The sequence below is a fragment of the Schistocerca nitens genome, chromosome 11 (assembly GCF_023898315.1).
Source record: "Schistocerca nitens isolate TAMUIC-IGC-003100 chromosome 11, iqSchNite1.1, whole genome shotgun sequence".
NCBI lineage: Eukaryota > Metazoa > Arthropoda > Insecta > Orthoptera > Acrididae > Schistocerca > Schistocerca nitens.
Window position 1 is genome coordinate 75,273,249 of NC_064624.1, and position 20,986 is coordinate 75,294,234.

Consider the following 20,986-nt stretch of genomic DNA (forward strand, 5'->3'; position numbering starts at 1 on the left):
GCAGGAGAAGAAATGCGCCGTGGCGGAGAAGGAGAACTGTGCTTCCTATGAGCCTTCTTGGAAGGTCGTTTGGTGGAAGTACCGGTCAAAGGCTGGGAGGTCGAGGTACGTAGGAAGTCTGCACGGGACGGTTCCTTCTTGAAGGCCCGTGCATCTGACTTCTGGGTCTTCGTCTTAGCAGAAGCTGATGAAGGGGCTGGTGTCTGTGGGGTGATGGGAGGAAGAGGAGACGTCGACCGCGCGATCTTAGCACTGGCCGAACGGACGACCGTGGTGCTGAAGGTCAGATCGCATGTCTGGGTGGCCACCTCCCTGGTAGTCCGAGGAGATGCGAGGACAGTACTGTATTTCCCCGCTGGGAGCAGCGTGGGCTTCCTACTAGCCAATAGCTTGAGAGCAGCCGAGGTGGACACTTTCTCTTTGACCCGAATTTCTTGGATACAACGTTCTTCCTTATAGACAGGACAGTCACGGGAGGATGCGGCATGGTCACCCTGACAGTTCACACAACGAGGAGACGGAGGTGGACAGTCACCCTCATGGGCATCCCTGCCACAAGTGACACATTTAGCCGCATTGGAACAAGACTGGCCAGTGTGATTGAAACGCTGACACTGGTAGCAGCACGTAGGTGTCGGGACATAGGGGCGAACAGAAATAACCTCGTAGCCCGCTTTGATGCGCGATGGCAGCTGAACACTATCGAAGGTCAAGAAAAGTGTCCGGGTCGGTACAAGGTCATTGTTGACCTTTTTCATGACCCTATGGACAGCCGTCACGCCCTGCTCAGCGAGGAAAGATTGAATCTCCTCGTCAGTCAAGCCGTCGAGGGATCTAGTATAGACCACACCACGAGACGAATTCAAAGTTCGGTGACCCTCCACCCGGACAGGGAATGTGTACAGGAGTGTGGCCCGAAGCAGTTTTTGTGCCTGAAAGGCGCTCTCAGTTTCGAGTAATAAGGTACCGTTACGCAACCTGGTACAAGATTTGACAGATCCGGCTATGGCATCGACGCCCTTCTGGATAACGAAAGGGTTGACAGAGGAAAAATCCTTTCCGTCCTCAGATCGAGAAACGACGAGGAACTGTGGGGCAGGCGGTAGTACTTTTGTCACTGGTAGCTGGTCACGTTTCCGTTTTTGGGCAGGAGTCGAGAGAGATGGAGTGAAATCCATTGCGGAGAAATCCCCCATGATTGCCAGCGTCTCCGATGGCGCGCTCCTTCCTTGTGGGGACCCTCTCAGAGGGCACTCCCGCCTTAGGTGAATGTTTACACCTCAGGTCACACCTCCCGAGAAACAGACGGAGGGACCAATCGGCATGGTCAGAAGGTATCAGCTCAGGCAATCACCCCTCCCCGGGCCTGGCCTTTACCAGGGGGTACGCGCGTGCCTTACATGTCTACCCAGGGCGGGGAATTACGCGTTACCCCGTCACCGGCTACGGGTGCGAACGCGTGGGTCGGCCTTCAGGCGCGCACAGGGAGGAAGGAAGAAGAGGAAAAAGGAGAGAGAGAGAGAGAGAGAGAGAGAGAGAGAGAGAGAGAGAGGACAGTGGCTCAAACGCCGAGGCGGAGACCAGAGAAGGCAAGGAGAAGAAGGCAATGAGAAGGCAAGGAGAAGAAGGCAATGAGAAGAAGGCAATGAGAAGGCAAGGAGAAGAAGGCAATGAGAAGGCAAGGAGAAGAAGGCAATGAGAAGGCAAGGAGAAGAAGGCAATGAGAAGGCAAGGAGAAGAAGGCAATGAGAAGGCAAGGAGAAGAAGGCAATGAGAAGGCAAGGAGATTATGCAGGGGAAAGAGTAAGGAAGACAGTGAGGTGGAGAAGAGCAAAGAAAGGAACCAACCAAAGAAAGGAAGAAACGAGAAGTGAAAAAGCAAAATGACCGCAAATAGAGGTCGTGGAACCGTCCGTCTCCGGACGCAGGCGCTAACTACCCCCTTGAGGGGGAGGGACTCCTTTTAGTCGCCTCTTACGACAGGCAGGAATACCTCGGGCCTATTCTTACCCCGGATCCGCAGGGGGAGGGGGGGGAGGATTGGGGATGAGGAGGGATGGGGAAGGGGGGTAGGGCAGCCCGGGAAGGAAGGAGAACTGCACTAGCTGAGGGCCCCGTGCACGCCACGCGCGTATCCACAAAAAGAGTTGTGGACCACAGAACCTGTTATGAATGCATTGAAGCCCACATTCAGGTTTCTTGCAAACCCTGATTTATTGAGGAAGTGTCTTCACAGAGAGACACAAAATGCAAATGAAAGCCTGAAAGCCTCAATAATTTAATTTGGATTACATGCTCAAAAAGGACATTGTGTGGACTTGAAGTACTTAAAATAAGTGTCTATGATGCAGTTTTATGTTACAATAACAGAAATAATGGCAGATTTGAAGTGCTGAAGAGAGTTGGTATAGATCCTGGTGTGTTTACAACAAAAGTATTTTACACCATCGACAATAGCAGGGTGAGGAAAGCTAATAAATCAGTGTCTTACCCGCAAATACAGGCCGGGCAGATTCGAAAAGGAGGGAAGAGAAACATGGCGGATTTTAAAATCATTTTCTCTGTTTTACATCTCTTACATTATTAGAAGCCTTTTCTCAAGAAGTACATGTGCTAATCCTATAAAATTTTCAGGAACTGTTCAAACGTGTTGCTGTCCCTCTAGAACTAAAAACTACGAGATCCTGCAATTACATTCTGATTTTTAGATGATTATATGTAGAAAAAAAAGTTAATTTTGGATATGCAAAATTAAAAACTCTGTTAATGATACAATTTGTACCATAAATTAATAACTGTAGTTCAGTGGTTTTATAACCTTCTCAGGACCCTACAATAAAATTTTCAGATTAATTGCATGATTAGAATGAGTTATGGCTTTTTATAAAAAGACAATAAAAAATTAAAAATTACAATTTCTGGAAAAATATTAATCCTGCATATTTTATTATATTTTTCCATTAAAACACAACTCAGCTGCTTTACACATGTAAAATTTTGGATTTGTAAATTAATAAATATGGTTTTAATGATTTATTAAATAAAAGTTTACATTTCCCATTACATCCCAGCTTAAGCAATGTAATTCACCAGAAGTTGACAGTGACATTAAAGTACAATACATAATACTTGTTATCAACAATGAACAGCACATCACATGATTAAGTTTTGTATGAGTATTACCCAGCCACAATATCATTCTTTGGGATGGGCATAAACAGAAAAGAAGTGATGGAGATACTTTTTGGCTTCCGCCTTGTACACTTCAGTAGCGGTTAGCCACCTGCTTAGGGCTACCTCACAACATACTTTTTGAGGAAATTTGTGTACTGGGCAAGAAGTACACACCAAATACCACATGAGGCCGCCACCAACATACAGGCACAAACCCTTGCCTGACATCTGTCAGTTCATGTGAGCAGCCTCCAGACGGTGCTCCCTAACACACACTTCTTCCTGCTTCTGTGTCACCTCCTTCAGCACATCGTGTATGTCCACTCATAGTGTAGACAGCCAATAGGAAATAATGTCAACTGCAGACTACACAGCTTTTGCCTCCACTGGGCAGACAGGGATCTTCCCACTGATGGACTCAAAATACAATGGGATGCAGATGCGGACAAACAAACAGTTCCGCACCAGCAGCCAGACAGTAGTTTCAGTGCTGGCAATTCTCACACAATACTCTGAAGATTACCTTCTGACACTACAGATGCTGTTCACAGAGAACCATAAACAATTACAGAGTCTTTGCAAAGATTTCTATCAGTAACAATATCAGGCTGTCAAGAGACTGCAAAATTAGTTAGATACCACTGCATCATGTTCAAGACATCATCCGCCATACATCAAAGTTTAGCAAAGTTAAGTACCATTTTGTAAAATACTTTTAATAAATGTTATTTGTTATTTCTTACTGGGTTGACACCTTTGTAATAGCACATCCTGTCACAGTAAGAGTTTATGTAGCATAGCATGTGTGGTGTCACAAGGCTTAGGCCTGTCTCACCCCTCATTAAATCGACCAAGACTTATACGAATAATTGTAAGAACAGTTACTATTATTATGTTCTTTAAATTTGTTTTTGGGTTTTCAGAAACACTGTGGGAAGAAAATTTATTTATGTTGCAGATAACGTGGAAGACGTTGCCCAACGATCACCACGAAAGCTCGACGTAGCGGCAAGTGAGCAAGGAATAAAACGAATGCTGCAAACTACTGTGAGCCATGGAAGAGCCTGGGCCACGAGGGCATCAAGCTTCCTAGGTCGTTGTTGGACAACATCAAAGGAAAAGATATTCTGCTTTCTCTTTGTAAACAGGTCGATCGAGTCTTTATAGGTTCATGTAAAACGTATAGGCGGATGACACATTAGGTGGGACCCGATGCCTGTAATATTTCCACAGTTATTGAAAAGTTGTTAAATGGCAAAACCAATAGTTCATCATTTATATAGATAAAAAGTAGTACAGATATAGGAAAGGAAGAGTTGCGGCATCAGAACGAAAAGTGATACATTGCTCAGCAACTAACGACGTACACAGCGGGCGTTATGTGGTGAAAACAAATCAACTGATAAAATAGTAAGACTGTAATTAAGCATAAAGCCATGTAACACTGCACATGCCACTATCAACGTTAAGGAACTATAGCAGAGAAACATTTTTTCTCCTACCATGAATATTTACACTGAATTCACAGTGACATTCTGCTACTACATTTACAACGAACAATCCTCACAGGGGGATACAATACGTCAATATTCAGTTTGAACACAGAACTGTTAAACACGCATTTGGTACAATGACTTACAATGTGATACTGGCCAAACAAATAAAAGCGACTGCTGGAAAAGTGGGGAGAGTGGTCAAATGCATCTATTTGGGTACCAGGATGGCCCCTTCGTACGCCAACCTATTCATGGGTCGCTTAGAGGAAGCCTTCTTGGTTACCTAGGCCTGCCAACCCACAGTTTGGTACAGATTTATTGATGACATCTTCATGATCTGGACTCACAGTGAAGAAGAACTCCAGAATTTCCTCTCCAACCTCAACTCCTTTGGTTCCATCAGATTCACCTGGTCCTACTCCAAATCCCATGCCACTTTCCTTGATGTTGACCTCCACCTGTCCAATGGCCAGCTTCACACGTCCGTCCACATCAAACCCACCAACAAGCAACAGTATCTCCATTACAACAGCTGCCACCCATTCCACATCAAACGGTCCCTTCCCTACAGCCTAGGTCTTCGTGGCAAACGAATCTGCTCCAGTCCGGAATCCCTGAAGCATTACACCAACAACCTGACAACAGCTTTCGCATCCCGCAACTACCCTCTCGACCTGGTACAGAAGCAAATAACCAGAGCCACTTCCTCATCCTCTCAAACCCAGAACCTCCCACAGAAGAACCACAAAAGTGCCCCACTTGTGACAGGATACTTTCCGGGACTGGATCAGACTCTGAATGTGGCTCTCCAGCAGGGATACGACTTCCTCAAATCCTGCCCTGAAATGAGATCCATCCTTCATGAAATTCTCCCCACTCCACCAAGAGTGTCTTTCCACCGTCCACCTAACCTTCGTAACCTCTTAGTTCATCCCTATGAAATCCCCAAACCACCTTCCCTACCCTCTGGCTCCTACCCTTGTAACCGCCCCCGGTGTAAAACCTGTCCCATGCACCCTCCCACCACCACCCACTCCAGTCCTGTAACCCGGAAGGTGTACACGATCAAAGGCAGAGCCACATGTGAAAGCACCCACGTGATCTACCAACTGACCTGCCTACACTGTGACGCATTCTATGTGGGAATGACCAGCAACAAACTGTCCATTCGCATGAATGGACACAGGCAGACAGTGTTTGTTGGTAATGAGGATCACCCTGTGGCTAAACATGCCTTGGTGCACGGCCAGCACATCTTGGCACAGTGTTACACCGTCCGGGTTATCTGGATACTTCTCACTAACACCAACCTATCTGAACTCCGGAGATGGGAACTTGCTCTTAAATATATCCTCTCTTCCCGTTATCCACCAGGCCTCAATCTCCGCTAATTTCAAGTTGCCACCACTCATACCTCACCTGTCATTCAACAACATCTTTGCCTCTGCACTTCTGCCTCGACAAACATCTCTGCCCAAACTCTTTGTCTTTAAATATGTCTGATTGTGTTTGTATATGTGTGGATGGATATTTGTGTGTGTGCGAGTGTATACCCGTCCTTTTTTCCCCCCTAAGGTGAGTCTTTCCGCTCCCGGGATTGGAATGACTCCTTACCCTCTCCATTAAAACCCACATCCTTTCGTCTTTCCCTCTCCTTCCCTCTTTCCTGATGAGGCAACAGTTTGTTGCGAAAGCTAGAATTTTGTGTGTATGTTTGTGTTTGTTTGTGTGTCTATCGACGTGCCAGCGCTTTTATTTATGACATAAAATACACAGACTGTGTAGGAAGTTCTATGTATTTTTGCTATCTAAGTGACTTTCAATTAACATGATATACTAAATATGGTTTTTGAAGGGTCCAAGGGGGTTCAGTCCATCCACTCAATATGTGAGAGAAGCTTCCATGTGAAATATCCATTGTTAAGCAGTGTTCAAATCTTCAAAATTAGTATTCATCAAATACAACTTTAATATTATAAGACTATTATTTTAATTGAAGTTTATCTCCCTTATCAAATTATAACACAGTCTTTAGAGGTATTTACTAGAAAATCTGAACCTGCCAATCTCAACCACCTCAACTGACATCACAATTAAAATAGTAAACATACACCACTTGCAAATATTGAAAAAGGGGAAAATAAATGTGATAACAAGAATTATAATTATTGTCAGGGCAGAGGACTTGGTTTTGCCTACTCAAAACCCAACTGTCACCTTACAAAATAATATGCAGCATGGGCTATGGTGAAGGTCATCATCGCAACTTCCACTCAAAACATAATATACAAACAGAATTACATTATCAGTATTCTACTATATCTCTCTGTATGGCATTACAGAAAGATTCAATTCAACCTTTTTGCTCTGAACCATGAGATGGAAGCGGCTACATCCAGCATATACAAAATGGTTACAATGATGTCACTAAATACACACGCAAACAAACACGAAGAAAAATAAGTATGATACAATGTTTCACTCCAAAAATAATAAAGTGAAACTAACAGGACAACCACAGAAAATTGGGGTTTTAGGGTGGGGATTAGTCAAATACGCAACAATAACTACACTATGCCAAAACAAATAATATCCAAAAAAAGTTTACATTACAACATTCCATTACATCAACAAAACCTCAGTAATTGGACATTTCCCTTAACCTATATAGCTCAACCGCAGCTGCTGATGACAAAAAAACAACACCTACAACTCCAAAGGTGGAACCAAAACCCCAACAACTCAAATACTCCATATTCACTACATCAATTAAAACACAATCAACCTACTATAGATACAGAACAGACAAAATATCACAATCACTATAGAATGAAACAATAACGAAAATTACTTACCAACAAGACCTTCAAGCAATACCACCTAGGTTCGCCATCATGTGCCCCGCCCCCCCCCCCCCCCAACACACACACACACACACACACACACACACACACACACACACACACACACACACACACACAAAGAGAGAAAACCTTAGCTCACCATCTTCTCCCTATACATCCTCCCCTCAAAAAATCTTCTGTCAGCAATAGTAATCCAAATGAGATTGCAGGTTGTAAGAGTGCCTCTTCCCCTCCTTATAACTGATTTAATTGCTCCCAAAGCCCCTCTATCATGTTAGTACAGGCCTCACTGTCACAACCCTTTAACTCAGTACTGTGGTTAACTACTCAATGATTATAGCCCCTCTTTCCCAAACCCCTATACAACGAAAATACATCAGAAACAATAGTGCTACCCCCTCAATATATTCTTCAATCAGACCCACTAGTTACCTCTTACTGCAGCTCAGTAAAACCCTAAAAACACAATCAGCGTACCCATCCCCTGAAGTAACAACCACCCTCCCCCCCAAACACCCACAAACCAACCACAGAACTGCCCCTCCCATACTTCCTCTTACCATACTGTGATTTATCAATTTCATCAACAACCACACCTGGCCCAACCAACTTCCTGCTACATTTCACGTACTCCGAACAAACCTCTCGACAAACACAGATCCAATCCAAAACAGTTCTCTCTCTCACAGCAGTCTCATATGCAGAAATATTTATAAAGGACTTACAACAAAAATAATAATAGAGCAAGACAATTTCCCCACAGGGCTAATCTAGAATTCTCAAACCAGGTACCACATCTCATAGATCACCAGGTATGTTCGCACTGACATCACATATACATGTCCCTGGCCTGAGCCACCGGAACTCTTGTCAACCTCATATTGTCACCACAAATGTGACACCTAACACATTCAGCAGTAAGACCACCAATCTGCAGAAACTGTTTGTGTCACAGACACCATATCACCACCCTCGCAGAATGTAACGATGTATTTCACTGTCATATCCACACCCAACAAAAAAAATCAATGAAAATCATAGACCCCTGTATGCACAACCAACACCAATCTAATCAGACATAACAAAAATGCCAAACATATAAACAAAAAACCTTAATAACCCACTGTAAACACTTCCACAACCCACACTGCCCCACCAACTACTTGAACTGAAGACCACATTAGCACAATACAAGCCAAAACTCAAATGAACTCGGTACACACATAAAACTCAGCATGTCCACTTCCACCCTCACAGGACACCATCCAAAAACAACTCAACATCTACAAGTAAAACCAACTCAACATCACAAACCCATCATTATGTCATGAGTCAAAGCAACAAGTGGAATCGGTTGCTTCTGTTGACCTCTGTGCACGTATGACACCATATGCCACATCATTCCACCAAGGGTTACACAGCCAAAGCCTGGTATCGATTGGTTCAACCCACAATATCATTGAAATTGTAATCTATCACAGTGCAAGCAGAGTGCTATCAACTATTTATTGAGGTGCAGTAATGAATTTTATCTGAAATGAAATTTACTGACATACTGTTTACATATCCAAAGAGAACTGCTAATGTATATATTAGAATACAGAAGCTTAATTATCACACCAGTGATCACAGTAAACATCTCTTCAACCTTACTTACAAAACAAATATTTTGTGGGCCAGCAAACATCGAATGTTAATAAAAAAAAATTACTGTAAGTCTACCTAACTTTCTAGCTGCAAATTAAAGTTGATATTTAAAAGAAGCAGATCAGAATAAGCTCCATGTTTATGCTTATGTATTATAAATGTCAATGAGTAGTGATTTAAGAAGCTCTCTGGCTTCTGCTAAATATTTGATCAAAACTATTCCCTCTGTCTGATGTTCAACACACATTTTATTCACAGTGTTGTGGATCATTACGTTTAACAAAAAGATCTGGATTCTGTATTACACTGCATTCTCCTTACTCCCAACCATATTACTGATTTATGTTTATTCATTCAGAACACTACATACAGAAATTATTAAAACAATGGTAAGATATACAAGAAAACTACTTACAGTGGAGTCTGGCACAGTCGGTATCTCATCTGTTGGCTCTGTTTTTATACAAATAATGTTTCTGTAATCCATTGCTGCAGTGTGAAGGCCCTGAAAAACAAGGAATCAGATAAAAACAGTCATATTCAAAATTCATTATCACAATAAGAAAACTCATGAACAGCATCAACATATGAGCCAGTGCACACAAAACAAATTTAACACTGCCTAAAGAACACAAATTGTAATGACAACAGATCGACAGCTCTCTGCTTAAGAAGAGTCGAAACAAATTACCTCAAAATGTCAGATCAAAATCACATGCAATGGAAAAAAATGATTATTGATGTTTCTTTGAAACAGGAGCCAATCGTACACTATAATAATGTAGGCATTATGAGACATAAATATTTAGCTTTCCAAATGAATTCTAATTTCAGCAATATGGCCATGCAAAGCGACTCATACAAGCAAAGTGATTTTTCCTAATACAACAATTTACTACAGGCAACCTCGATTTAACATATGATGAGAAAATTTGATATGAAGCTTGCAGCCTTCTGTGAGCTCAATGCTTTTAAATATATTATGGACGTTTGGTAATGAATGCTGTCATCCAACACATTTATAATCCGATTCTTACTGATATAACCAAGAACAAAAGAGAATTTTTATTTCTTAATCGCATATAAGACACTGAAAGGCTTAATCTCTGAACACAGATGTCATTCTATACACTGTTTACTCACTTATTAAGTTGCAGGCATAAAATGAAATTCTGCCCCTTCTGAATTCAGCAGCCTTCAGACGGTAATTTTATCAGGCAATTTAATATGCATTTCATCCCAATCATTGCTGTATACACAAATGTAGAACAACTACTGCCACGGCGGAATCTTTAATAATTCCCGTACTTAAGTTCATACTAGAGAAGTGCTCAAAACTTTCTGAACAGCCACAGTAAACAACAGACATGGCCCAATACCTTCTACAGCATTTTCTTTCATTCCAATACAAACATTATCTGATAAGATGTATAAATTACTGGTATTTGAATCTGAAATACTAAGATTAGTACCCAATTTCACACGCAATAATCCGGAGCAGCTACACAGCTAACACACTTCTTGTCTCTTCACAACTAGGTACATCATCAGCGGCGGTAAGCAAGTTAACGTAAACATACTAGTATAGTAATTGTACGAATTTCATTACACGTCTTCTCTCGCCCATCACAAAGTATTTAACGACGATTTTCATTTTCACTTGAGGTCGCTAAGGTAAAGAAACTGCCTTTTACAAACTACGGGAAAACATATGCATAGATTTCATGTCATGTGGACAAATTACCGGGCACTTTACAAGACGATATGGGCCTGCGTACATGTAATATTTTTCATAACTTGCAACTTCATAGAAGTTAACAGCGACGTTTTATCGAGATAACATAACCTAAAACAACTGCACAAGCTGTCCCTCTCGACACTCCGTCACCACATTTTCCAAACGTTACCCAACTACAGTTACTCAGATGTCGATAAAATCGCAGTGAAGTTTGTCGGCTAAATCATATTAAACTGTTACAATATTGATAGAAATAGATACGAGTGTTTCATAAAAATATACTCACAAGTTGCTTCATGGATCCTACCCAGTTATAATAGAAAGGAAATTGTAGTTGGGTTTATGTTCGAAAATAAATTTTAGTCTTTCGTTCTTTCATGTATATAATCCTCCTCACTTTTTTATTGCTCGGAGGACGCAGTTTTTATTTATTCTACTGGCCATAAGATCGCGACCACTTTGCTAGAATCAAGAATGGCTGCTTAATGATGAGTACCTAACTGTAAAGATGTTTTCATCTTGGGGTTGTAGTTCGTATTTTTCCATTTTAGATGCAAGTTCGACAAGCAGTGACTCTGTGGATATTGCAAAGCATATTTTACATTCTCTCTAGAGGCATGAAAAAGCGGAATCACAAAAAATGACGAACTAGAGGAAGGTATCAGCTATACTACATAAGTCAGACAGCCACATAAACGTCAGTATTTAATACTAATAAAATAAATGAACCCCCTGATGATCGTAGAATTTCACTCGAAAACGTCTAAGAGTTAAACAAATAAGAATTTGTGTTTGCTCATGACAGAACTGTCTGTTATACAACCAAAGGTATTCATCGTCAATGGATGTTATTACAAGATAGGTTCACCTCTTCCGCAGCTCGTTTTCTTTGAACGCAATAAATTTTCCTTGTTGGTAGATCCGTATTCCGTAGGAGTCTTCAGTGTAGTAATTTTAACAAATGTTGACGTAAGGTCTCCCAGATTTTAAACAAAATCAGCAGATTGCATACGTGAATGAATAAAAACAACGAATTATTATGAAATAACAGTAAACTCCTAATCTGATACAGTTACATTTGCTCGCGACTCGTGAAGCAGTTTCGAATGTCATGTTATGATAGGTTCGTATGAGCAGTTGCCAGCGGACTCGTGCGCATGCGCAGAGCTGAATTCGTGTATGAGCAGCGCTTTCTCCCGCTTTCTGGCTACTTGAAGTAGGGCTGTTTGGTGTACAAGCAGTAGCAGCAAGCTGCCAGACGCTACCCGGAAAAATGTTTCTGGCGCAGCCAAGCTGCCAGAATCGCGCATGCGCAGAGCTGTGTGAGTTGGAGTGGGGGCAGACTCCACGTGCGTGCGTGTTGACTGTCCATTTCCTTAGTTGCAAGCTATTGTGGCGATAGGTCTGCTCTCTTGCTGTTACGCTTCATCATCGTGAATTGTAAGGTACGCATTTTATTTATTCTCATATGAAGTCACCTTTACTAGGAGTGTGAAGGACTTGGCTGAAACGTGAAATTTATTGATACTGTTTATTCCAGATGTCCAGCGAATCTGAGTCCGATTTTCTGTGGAGCGACGAGGAGCTGGAAATGTTACAACCTCAAAAGAGACAGAGGATTGAAAATTATATGGAGAATGTGGTGCCACAATATAATGACAGGGAATTTGTAGAGCATTTTCGGGTGCGGCGTCACGTGGCAGATGACCTTTGCGAAAGGTTTAGAAATTCCAGATTCTACAATTATCAGGCAGGGGGAAATGGGAAACTGCTCCCACTGCAGCATATATTGATCTTTTTGTGGTTCGCGGGCCACGAAGCTGCAGGTTTCAGGGATGTAGCAGATAGATTTAACATCTGTATTTCTACTCTGCGATGCGTTATACAGAGAGTTACTAACTTCATTAGGGATTTGGGAAGAGAGGTTATAAAGTGGCCGTCCGCCGAAGAAAGAGCAGAGATTGAGGCTCATTTCCGGGGAAATGGATTGCCTGGTGCGATTGGGGCAATCGACGGTTCGCACATTAGGGTTGATAGACATCAGAAAGATCCCCAGTCCTATATGAATAGGAAGAATTATTTTTCCATTCAGCTTCAAGTAGTTTCTGATCATAATCGACGGATTAGGGACTTATTCGTCGGCTATCCGGGTTCTGTACGCGACGGGAGGGTTTTCAGGACGTCCACACTCTACCACACACTCGAAGAAAAGTGTGGAGATTATCATATTCTGGGTGACAGTGCCTATCCCTGCACCAGAAATTTATTAACACCGTTTAGAAATACAGGGAATTTGTCCAGAGTGCAGTGCGATTTCAATATGGCACTCTCAAAAAACAGGTGCGTTGTGGAACATTGCTTCGGCCTGTTGAAGCAGCGTTTCAGACAGTTGTATCATCTGAAATTGAGGAGTGCTAGAGAGATGGCGCACTTCATCCGAGCGTGCTGTGTGCTACACAATCTCGCCGTGGAAGATAACTTGGAGCTAGAAGATAACGAAGGTACATACAGCAATAACTGTATCATTTCATTGTTTTACTACATTTTCAATAATTTTGTAAACGCTACCGACATAAGCTGAATATACAAATAACTTCTAATTCTTTTGTGTGTATTTACGTATATGATCCTCACAGGTGAAGAAGATGATGCACCGGCTGAAGAACGAGCAGTCGGCTTCTACAACAGGGATGACAGAAGTGGCATTGCGAAGAGAAATATGATTGCGGCACAGTTGCAAATGTAAAAGCAGCACCAGATGCCCCATCACCAACATATTACAACAAATGTAAGTGAAACCGTATCGGATAAAATTATACCTTCTGATTAACAGCTTTAGTTACTACAAATTTGACGGTTTGATGTTCAGTGTCTAAGAATTCCATTCATTCTTTATTGATCAACAAATTTTGTGTTCAGAGAGTACTACATGATATGGCACAAGTCATACTTCTGAAGCATTTAAAAAATACACAACACCAAATAAATACACCTACACTTACACAATTATATGGGAATTATAGATTACAGGATACAGTATTAGTACATTCAAAAGTTGTTTGAAATTAAGGTCAAAAAGGCCTAATTAAAATTTGTGTATAAATTTAAAATCAAATTCAGTACAGATAAGCATTACACAATGTATACAGTAGTTATGATTTGCTGGATAAATATAAGTACATACAAATAGATCAACTTTGACAGTTGTTTAGGCCATATTGAAATTTACATTTTGAAGGTAAATTATAGTAGAGAAAGATAAGTGTGCAAATATATTACATAAAAAATAGCATTCAAAATAGTCATGTTACAAAAACAGTATTTTAATAATATTGACAAGCCTTATTTTAAAATGTGCTGGGTTTTTATGTTTAGTGGTAGATGATAATAAAGTTTAATCCCCATACATTTTACACTATCAGCTATATGCTGAAAGGAAAGGGTAAACTGTGTCAGCAAGTATTTCCCTCTAGTGTCTTGCTGGTGGTAGTCCAGATTCTGCTTCAGGCTGCCAATATTTAGCTTGGTAAAGCTTAGTATCTCCAATCTATACTGGCATGGAAGTGGAAGAATATCTAGTTTTTGGAATACTTGTTTACATGAGTCTCCCTGCTTTTTAAATAACACCATCCTGACAGCTTTATTTTGGAGCTTAAATATTTTATTGGACTCAGAACTGTGGCCACAGAGTGAGGCCATATGTTAGGATTTAGTGCAAGAGCATGGTAAACTGATATTAGGATATTTATACTCATCAGTTCCCTGACTGACAAAAGCATAACACATACTTTACTGAGGTAGCAGTACATTTGATTTTTATTACTTTTCCCCTCCAGATCATACCAGTGATGTGGATGTTAGGATGTATTGTCACGGACTACAAGCAGGAGATCAAGGTGAAGGAAGTCAACTGCAGGCCATGGAGGAAGAATAAAGGGCTGTCCAAGAATAATCAACAGCTGAGGTATATAAAGGGAAGTTTTTTATTTTTCATATAGACCATATTAGTTTTTGAGCTTTAATTGCATTTGTTTCTTGCCAAGTGAGATTGATCGGTAATTTCACAGCATTTCTGTTTCTTGTGGAGAGGTATAACTTCAGCATATTTAAGCCAGCCTGGGAATGTTCCTGTAATAAGTGATTGATTACACAAATAACTTTAGATATGACTAAGCTCACATGAACACTCGTTTATTAACTTTGTTGATGTGTTATTGTAACCACTAGAATGGTTTGATTTCAAAGACGTTGATTCTATTTCTTTGGGTGAAGTGTAAATTTCATTTCACTGAGATTGCTTGTGTACACTGGTCTCAGATATTCCATTGTTTATCAGGGTTTCATTTATTTTTTGAGCTACTTGTTCCTCCTCATTTCTCGTCCTACCTGTCTCTGATTTAACTGTATCCCATATTGTTTTTATTTTATTGCTAGATGTATTTATCTTTTCTTAATGCTGGTGTTTAGATTTCTGGATAACCTCCTTCAATGTTTTGCAGTAAATTTTGTAATGAGCTGTAAGGCTAATAACCCATTTACTACTGGTTTTGTAATGTGGCTTACTTGCGTAGAATTGGCTATAAATATATTGTCAGTGGCTGTCTTAGCACATTTGTATACCCTAGTTGGGAAATTTACAGTAGAAATTAAATTGAATGTCAATGTAACTGATTTCAGTGTTTTTCAGGACATGTATATTAAAATCACCAGCAACCACTAGTTCTTTGTGAGTTTTTTAGATGTGTGATCATTAGCTACAATGTTAGGAAGAGTGCCTGGGACTCACACTAGGACATGTCACCCATAAACTAACTTACATGAGTAATTACACAATGTTATGGATTTACATTTACTCACACCAAAATTAGTTGATGCAGTAGTTGTTTGAGTTTATTATTATTATTATTATTATTATTATTATTATTATTATTAGTCGTAAAGCTCCCAACATGGAAGACGCTAAGTAAAGATGGTTCACTTCTGGGGCTTCTTATTCTTCTTGTTTGCCCACCAGGTCTTCATTCTTTGCGAGAATTCAGCTTTTCTTTCTTCGCTCCATTTTGTTCCAGTTCTCGGTGCTTTTGTCTCTGGTTTGACCTCCCATTTGTCAACTTTAAGTTTGAAATTGTTTCTTTTGTTCATGTCTTCAGTAGTAATGTTGGCTAATTCCAGATCTTTCTTTACATTTTTGATCCATTCTCCTCCATTAACAAGGGATGCTACGTATCTTACTATTTTTTTTGTAAGTCTGTGATCGGGAAGTCTCATTATGTGGCCATAGAATTTTAGACGCCTCTTCCTCATGTCTATCTCTGTTAGAATATTCTTCAATTTTAGAATTTTTCTGTAATCTATACCCCTCTTTGGTCCATCTTGGTCCCAGAATTTTCCTAATGATTTTTTCTTTCCTCTTTCTTCAGGTTTAGCCCTAGACCCCTACGAGCTTTTAATATTCTTTCTTGTTGTGAGTATTTTTCAGAAATTCTCTCCTAAATCTTTAAAGTATGGTACCCTCTTAATTTCTCCATATTTGGTTTGTAACTTAGAAATTTCTAGATTTGTTGTTGTAAACACCGTTTTCTCAAAAGATATTTGTAGGCCAACTTTTCCTGCACACTCTTTTAAGGTTTCTATCTGTTTGACTGCCATTTCACTAGAATCTGCCATTACTGCAAGATCGTCTGTGTAGGCGAAGTAGGGGATTTGTAGGTCATCTTTTTTGGTTCCCAGTGATATTGGTTTCCAGTACTTTTCTTTTTTGAGTTCTTTTTCCCATTCTGCCATGACTATCCAGAACTAAGTTAAATAACAGAGGTGATAATCCATCACCTTGTCTAACCCCAGTTTTTATCTCAAATGATTTCGAAAGTTTTCCCATGAATTTCTCTTTGCATTTTGTATTTGTTAATGTCTGCTCTATGATGTTCCGTGTCTTCTTATCCAGTCCTTGTTCTTCAAGAATTTTAAATAGTGTGGGTCTGTGAATTGAATCATATGCCTTTTTAAAGTCGACAAAGACATATACTGTAGGCTTCCTTCGCATTTGTCTCATCCTTGTAATCAATTTCAAGTTTAAAATTTGTTCTGGACATGATCTGTTTGGTCTGAAACCAGCTTGGAAATCTGAGATTTTGGGTTCTAGCAGTTTTTGTGTTCTTTCAAGAAGACAAGCTGATAATATCTTGTATGTGACGGCAAGTAAGGAGATTCCTCTATAGTTGTTCACATCCGATTTATCCCCTTTTTTATGTAACGGATGTATTAGGGCACATTTCCAATCTTCTGGTATTTCTTCAGTAACTCATATGTTTTGAATAATTTTAACTAGCTCATTTCTTGAGTTAGACCCTAGACTTTTGAGAAATTCGGCTACAATTCCATCTTCTCCTGATGCTTTGTTATTTTTGAGTTTGTTTATGTGTTTGATAATTTCTTCTTCAGTTGGCGGTACAGAGTCTTGCTGTTGCGGGGCTTTAGTGCTGGATATTGGAAGAGCTTCTGTTGGTTCTGGACAGTTTAGTAGCGTTTCAAAATATTTGGCTAATTCTTCAGTTTTCTTCGTCGCTTAGTGCCAGATTCCCATCTGATTTCCGAAAACAGACATTTTGAGGGATATACCCTTTAATTTGGTTTGCAAAAGTTTTGTAGAATCCATGCGTATTATAATTTTTAAAATCTGCTTCTATTGATTCCAGTTGCTGAGTTACATACTTTCTCTTCTCTTGTCTAATAAGTTTATTTGAAAGTTTCCGTGTTTCTAAAAAGTTTTGAAGAGTTTTCTCATTTTTATTTGAACTGTACTTCGCAAAGGCTTCTGTACGAACTTGAATTGCCTTTTCGCATTCCATATTCCACCATGGATGTTTGTGCTTCTTCTTCAGTGGTATTTGCTCCTTCGCTATTTTTGTGATTTTTTCCTTGAATGTTTCCCAGTTGTTTGCGGGAGAATTTTCCCATTTTTTAATTGTTTCTGATTCTGTTAGTTTTTGTAGGTCAAATTTTGGGATTGCTGGTGGAATTCTTGGTGTTTTCCTTCTTGGGGTGAATTGGACCCGAACTCTTGTGAGATAATGATCTGAGTCAATATTTGCACCTCTCCTAACCTGGATATCTCTGATCTCTTTTTGGAAGTTATATGAGATGGCCACATGGTCAATTTGAAATTCTCCCAATTGGCTTATAGGGGATCTCCAGGTCTTCTGTTTTCTTGGTTTCTTATTGAACGACGTTGAGCTGATTTTCATGTTGAATTGTTGACAAAGTTGGATTAGTCGCATGCCATTTTTGTTGGTCAATTTGTGTGCTGGGTATAGCCCAACAGTCTTCCTGTATTTCTTTTCTCTGCCAATCTGTGCATTGAAATCTCCAAGAAGTATTTTGACATCATTCCTCGGTATCTTTGACATTTCAAGTTCTAATCGTTCCCAAAATTTATCCACATTGTCTAGGTCCTTTCTATTGTCAACGTTGCGGGGTGCGTGAACATTAATTAGGGTGTAATATTTATTCTTGTGTTTCAACCTAAGAAACATTAGTCTATTGCTAATAGTTTTTACAGATTTTACAAATTTAACTGAGGATTTTTCGACCATAAAGGCCATACCAAGCATGTTTGCCCCTTTACCAATTTTTCTGTCCGTTCCACTTTTGAAAATTCTGAAGCCATTGTAGTCGGTGATTTATCAGGAAATCTGGTCTCTTGTACTGCTAGGATTTGGATTTTCAGCTTCTTTAATTCTTCTGTTAATGTGTATAATTTTCCGGTTTGTATTAGTGTCCGTATGTTTACTGTTCCAATGTAATCTTCATTTTTGGGAAGTTTTCCAGAGTGCTCCGATCCACTCACAAGTCGTGTAGGTCCGGTCTCCCCAGAATCCGATAGACCGGTTGCCACCTTTCTGCTAGGTGGGTGGATTTCACCGCCTGGGGTACTTTTGTTATTACATACACGAACCATGATTTTACTTGTAATTGTATTTTGGTCTGACATGTGCCAGTTGGTAGGATCAAGGTTGTGGAGCCTGTTTGAGTTTATTATAAATGATTTTACGAACCACATATGTCGTATTGTGTTAATCATTTCTTCAAATTGCATGCTTTGTCCTGTTTCCTTACTAAAGTCATTATGAGCTCAACATCTTGTCATGCAAATGATAGGGTGTTGGCTCATTGTTTTTACAGGCTGAAGCTGAGGGCATCAGATGTCACGTCTGTGAAGAGCAACGGAGGAGTAGTGATTATAAACTGTAATTTTGAACTGTGCATTTGGTGATTATAGTTTCAGTGTAATTGTGACTTGTCTTTGTGTTTGTAGTTAAATTGTAATTGTGAACTGTGCATTTGAGTATATTACAAATTTTAATTGTATATTGTAACATCCCACCCTCCTCTGCCATCCTGATCTGGGTCTTCCATGGTTTCCCCAGATAGTGTCGGGCGAATGCCAGGATGGGTCCCTAAGTCCATGGCAGTTGTTCCAATACCCTTTGTATGCTTATTTATAATATTGGAACAATTAAAGTGTTAAAAAAATGAAACTCAGCTTTTTTAATTCATGTCATTTACCACCACTCAGTGACCTCATTTTATGCTTATAATCAGTATATTTTACAAATCAATGTTAAATGCGTATTTGCATTTGTTTTCCTGGTTTGACAATCAGTTAAACATTTTCTCAAAAGTAGTGTGCAACTTGTTTGGACCATATAAGGAGTGTAACTGATCAGACAGCAACTTGTACCAAACCAAACTCTAGATACCACACCTGCTAAATGACAAACATTCACACTTGAATGAAAATGAATTAAGGAGTCAAGGTAACTCATAGTATTACACATGCTGAGACATGTAAAGCATATTAACAAGAGAACTTTTCTGGCTTTCGGACAAATCATTTTTCAGAGCTCGAGTGTCTATGTACTCACGTAATGCTGCAAAAACTGACCGAAATAAGTAAAAATAGCTGGTAACAGTATCAAGTCCATGCACGGTTACAGCAGAACTTATTGGACATGTAGTCTTCAAGAGAAACGGGTCAATGCCATTTGTTGAGTCAAAGCATTCCACGCAGTAACGTGTGTGGTCTGTATAATGTTAATTTTTCAGGTCTGTCTTTCTTTTGAGGAATGAAATGGATCTCTGCACAGCAGCCATACTCTTGCTTTCATGGGGTGAATTATGCTGAGGTCCAGAAGTATAGGTGACTCGGGCAGTTTGCAAGGGAAAGAGCAAATGATGATGCGTTTGGATGTGCACATTAACTGTCAGTAATAAGAACAATGTCTCTCTGCTTCAACTTTACAATAAACTACTATATAGTAGGTCATTCGATTAATTTCAGAACCTTTTCCTGCTTGTCTATCACAGATTTCACTGAAATTTTATTGAACATTCACACGTCTCCCATGAACACTGATGAAGTTTAACATTTGTCGCAGCAATAATGGCAGAGATACAGCCGCTCGCTTTACTCCATGTGCAGAGTGAATGTAAATTTCTGGTGAATTTGAGATGTTACCTTGGGCAAAATTTTGTTGATGAAATGAAATTAGGCCATCTTGTACCACTTTATGCATTCTCATAAGAACAATAATGAAAAGAATTTTACAAATCATATTCAGCCAGAAAATTGTAGGCAAAATTGCCCAGAAAATTTCAGAGTTTGGCTTTATATATATATATATATATATATATAATCTTAGGGACTAAAGGTATGATGAACATGAAACTTGGTATGTAATCCAATAACACAAGGTTGTCAGGTATAAAGTTTTGTTTTTGTGCCACTTTCCAGTATGGAATAAATTAAATGGAAAGTAGATTTGGTAAGTAGGTGAAAAATGTGGTCTTTTTGACCTGATTTTGCAAAAGAACTGTTCTATTACTCTTTCCAAACTGGACTTGTTAAAACACCATTGTTTTAACAAAAAAAGACCAAAAAAGTTTTTGCTTACCCAATGTGAGCTATCAATGCTAAATAATTTGAATCATGGACATGCAAATTGTGGCACGGAAGAAATATAAACTTTGAATTTTTACATCTCGTAGAGTAAACACGTGCTGATCAT

General features: G+C 39.8%; 1 protein-coding gene and 1 long non-coding RNA gene across 51 annotated transcripts in view; one reads left to right on the plus strand and one right to left on the minus strand.

Moving 5' to 3' along the window:
* LOC126212861 (zinc finger protein 83-like) overlaps positions 1 to 20,986 on the minus strand; it is a 1,762,073-nt gene that overhangs the window by 618,227 nt on the left and 1,122,860 nt on the right. The gene's annotated exons all lie outside the window — the stretch shown is intronic.
* LOC126212872 (uncharacterized) lies at positions 13,296 to 19,391 on the plus strand. Its single transcript, XR_007540951.1, has 4 exons — positions 13,296 to 13,420; positions 13,556 to 13,707; positions 14,756 to 14,883; positions 19,077 to 19,391. It is a non-coding gene; the product is annotated as an uncharacterized LOC126212872 (long non-coding RNA).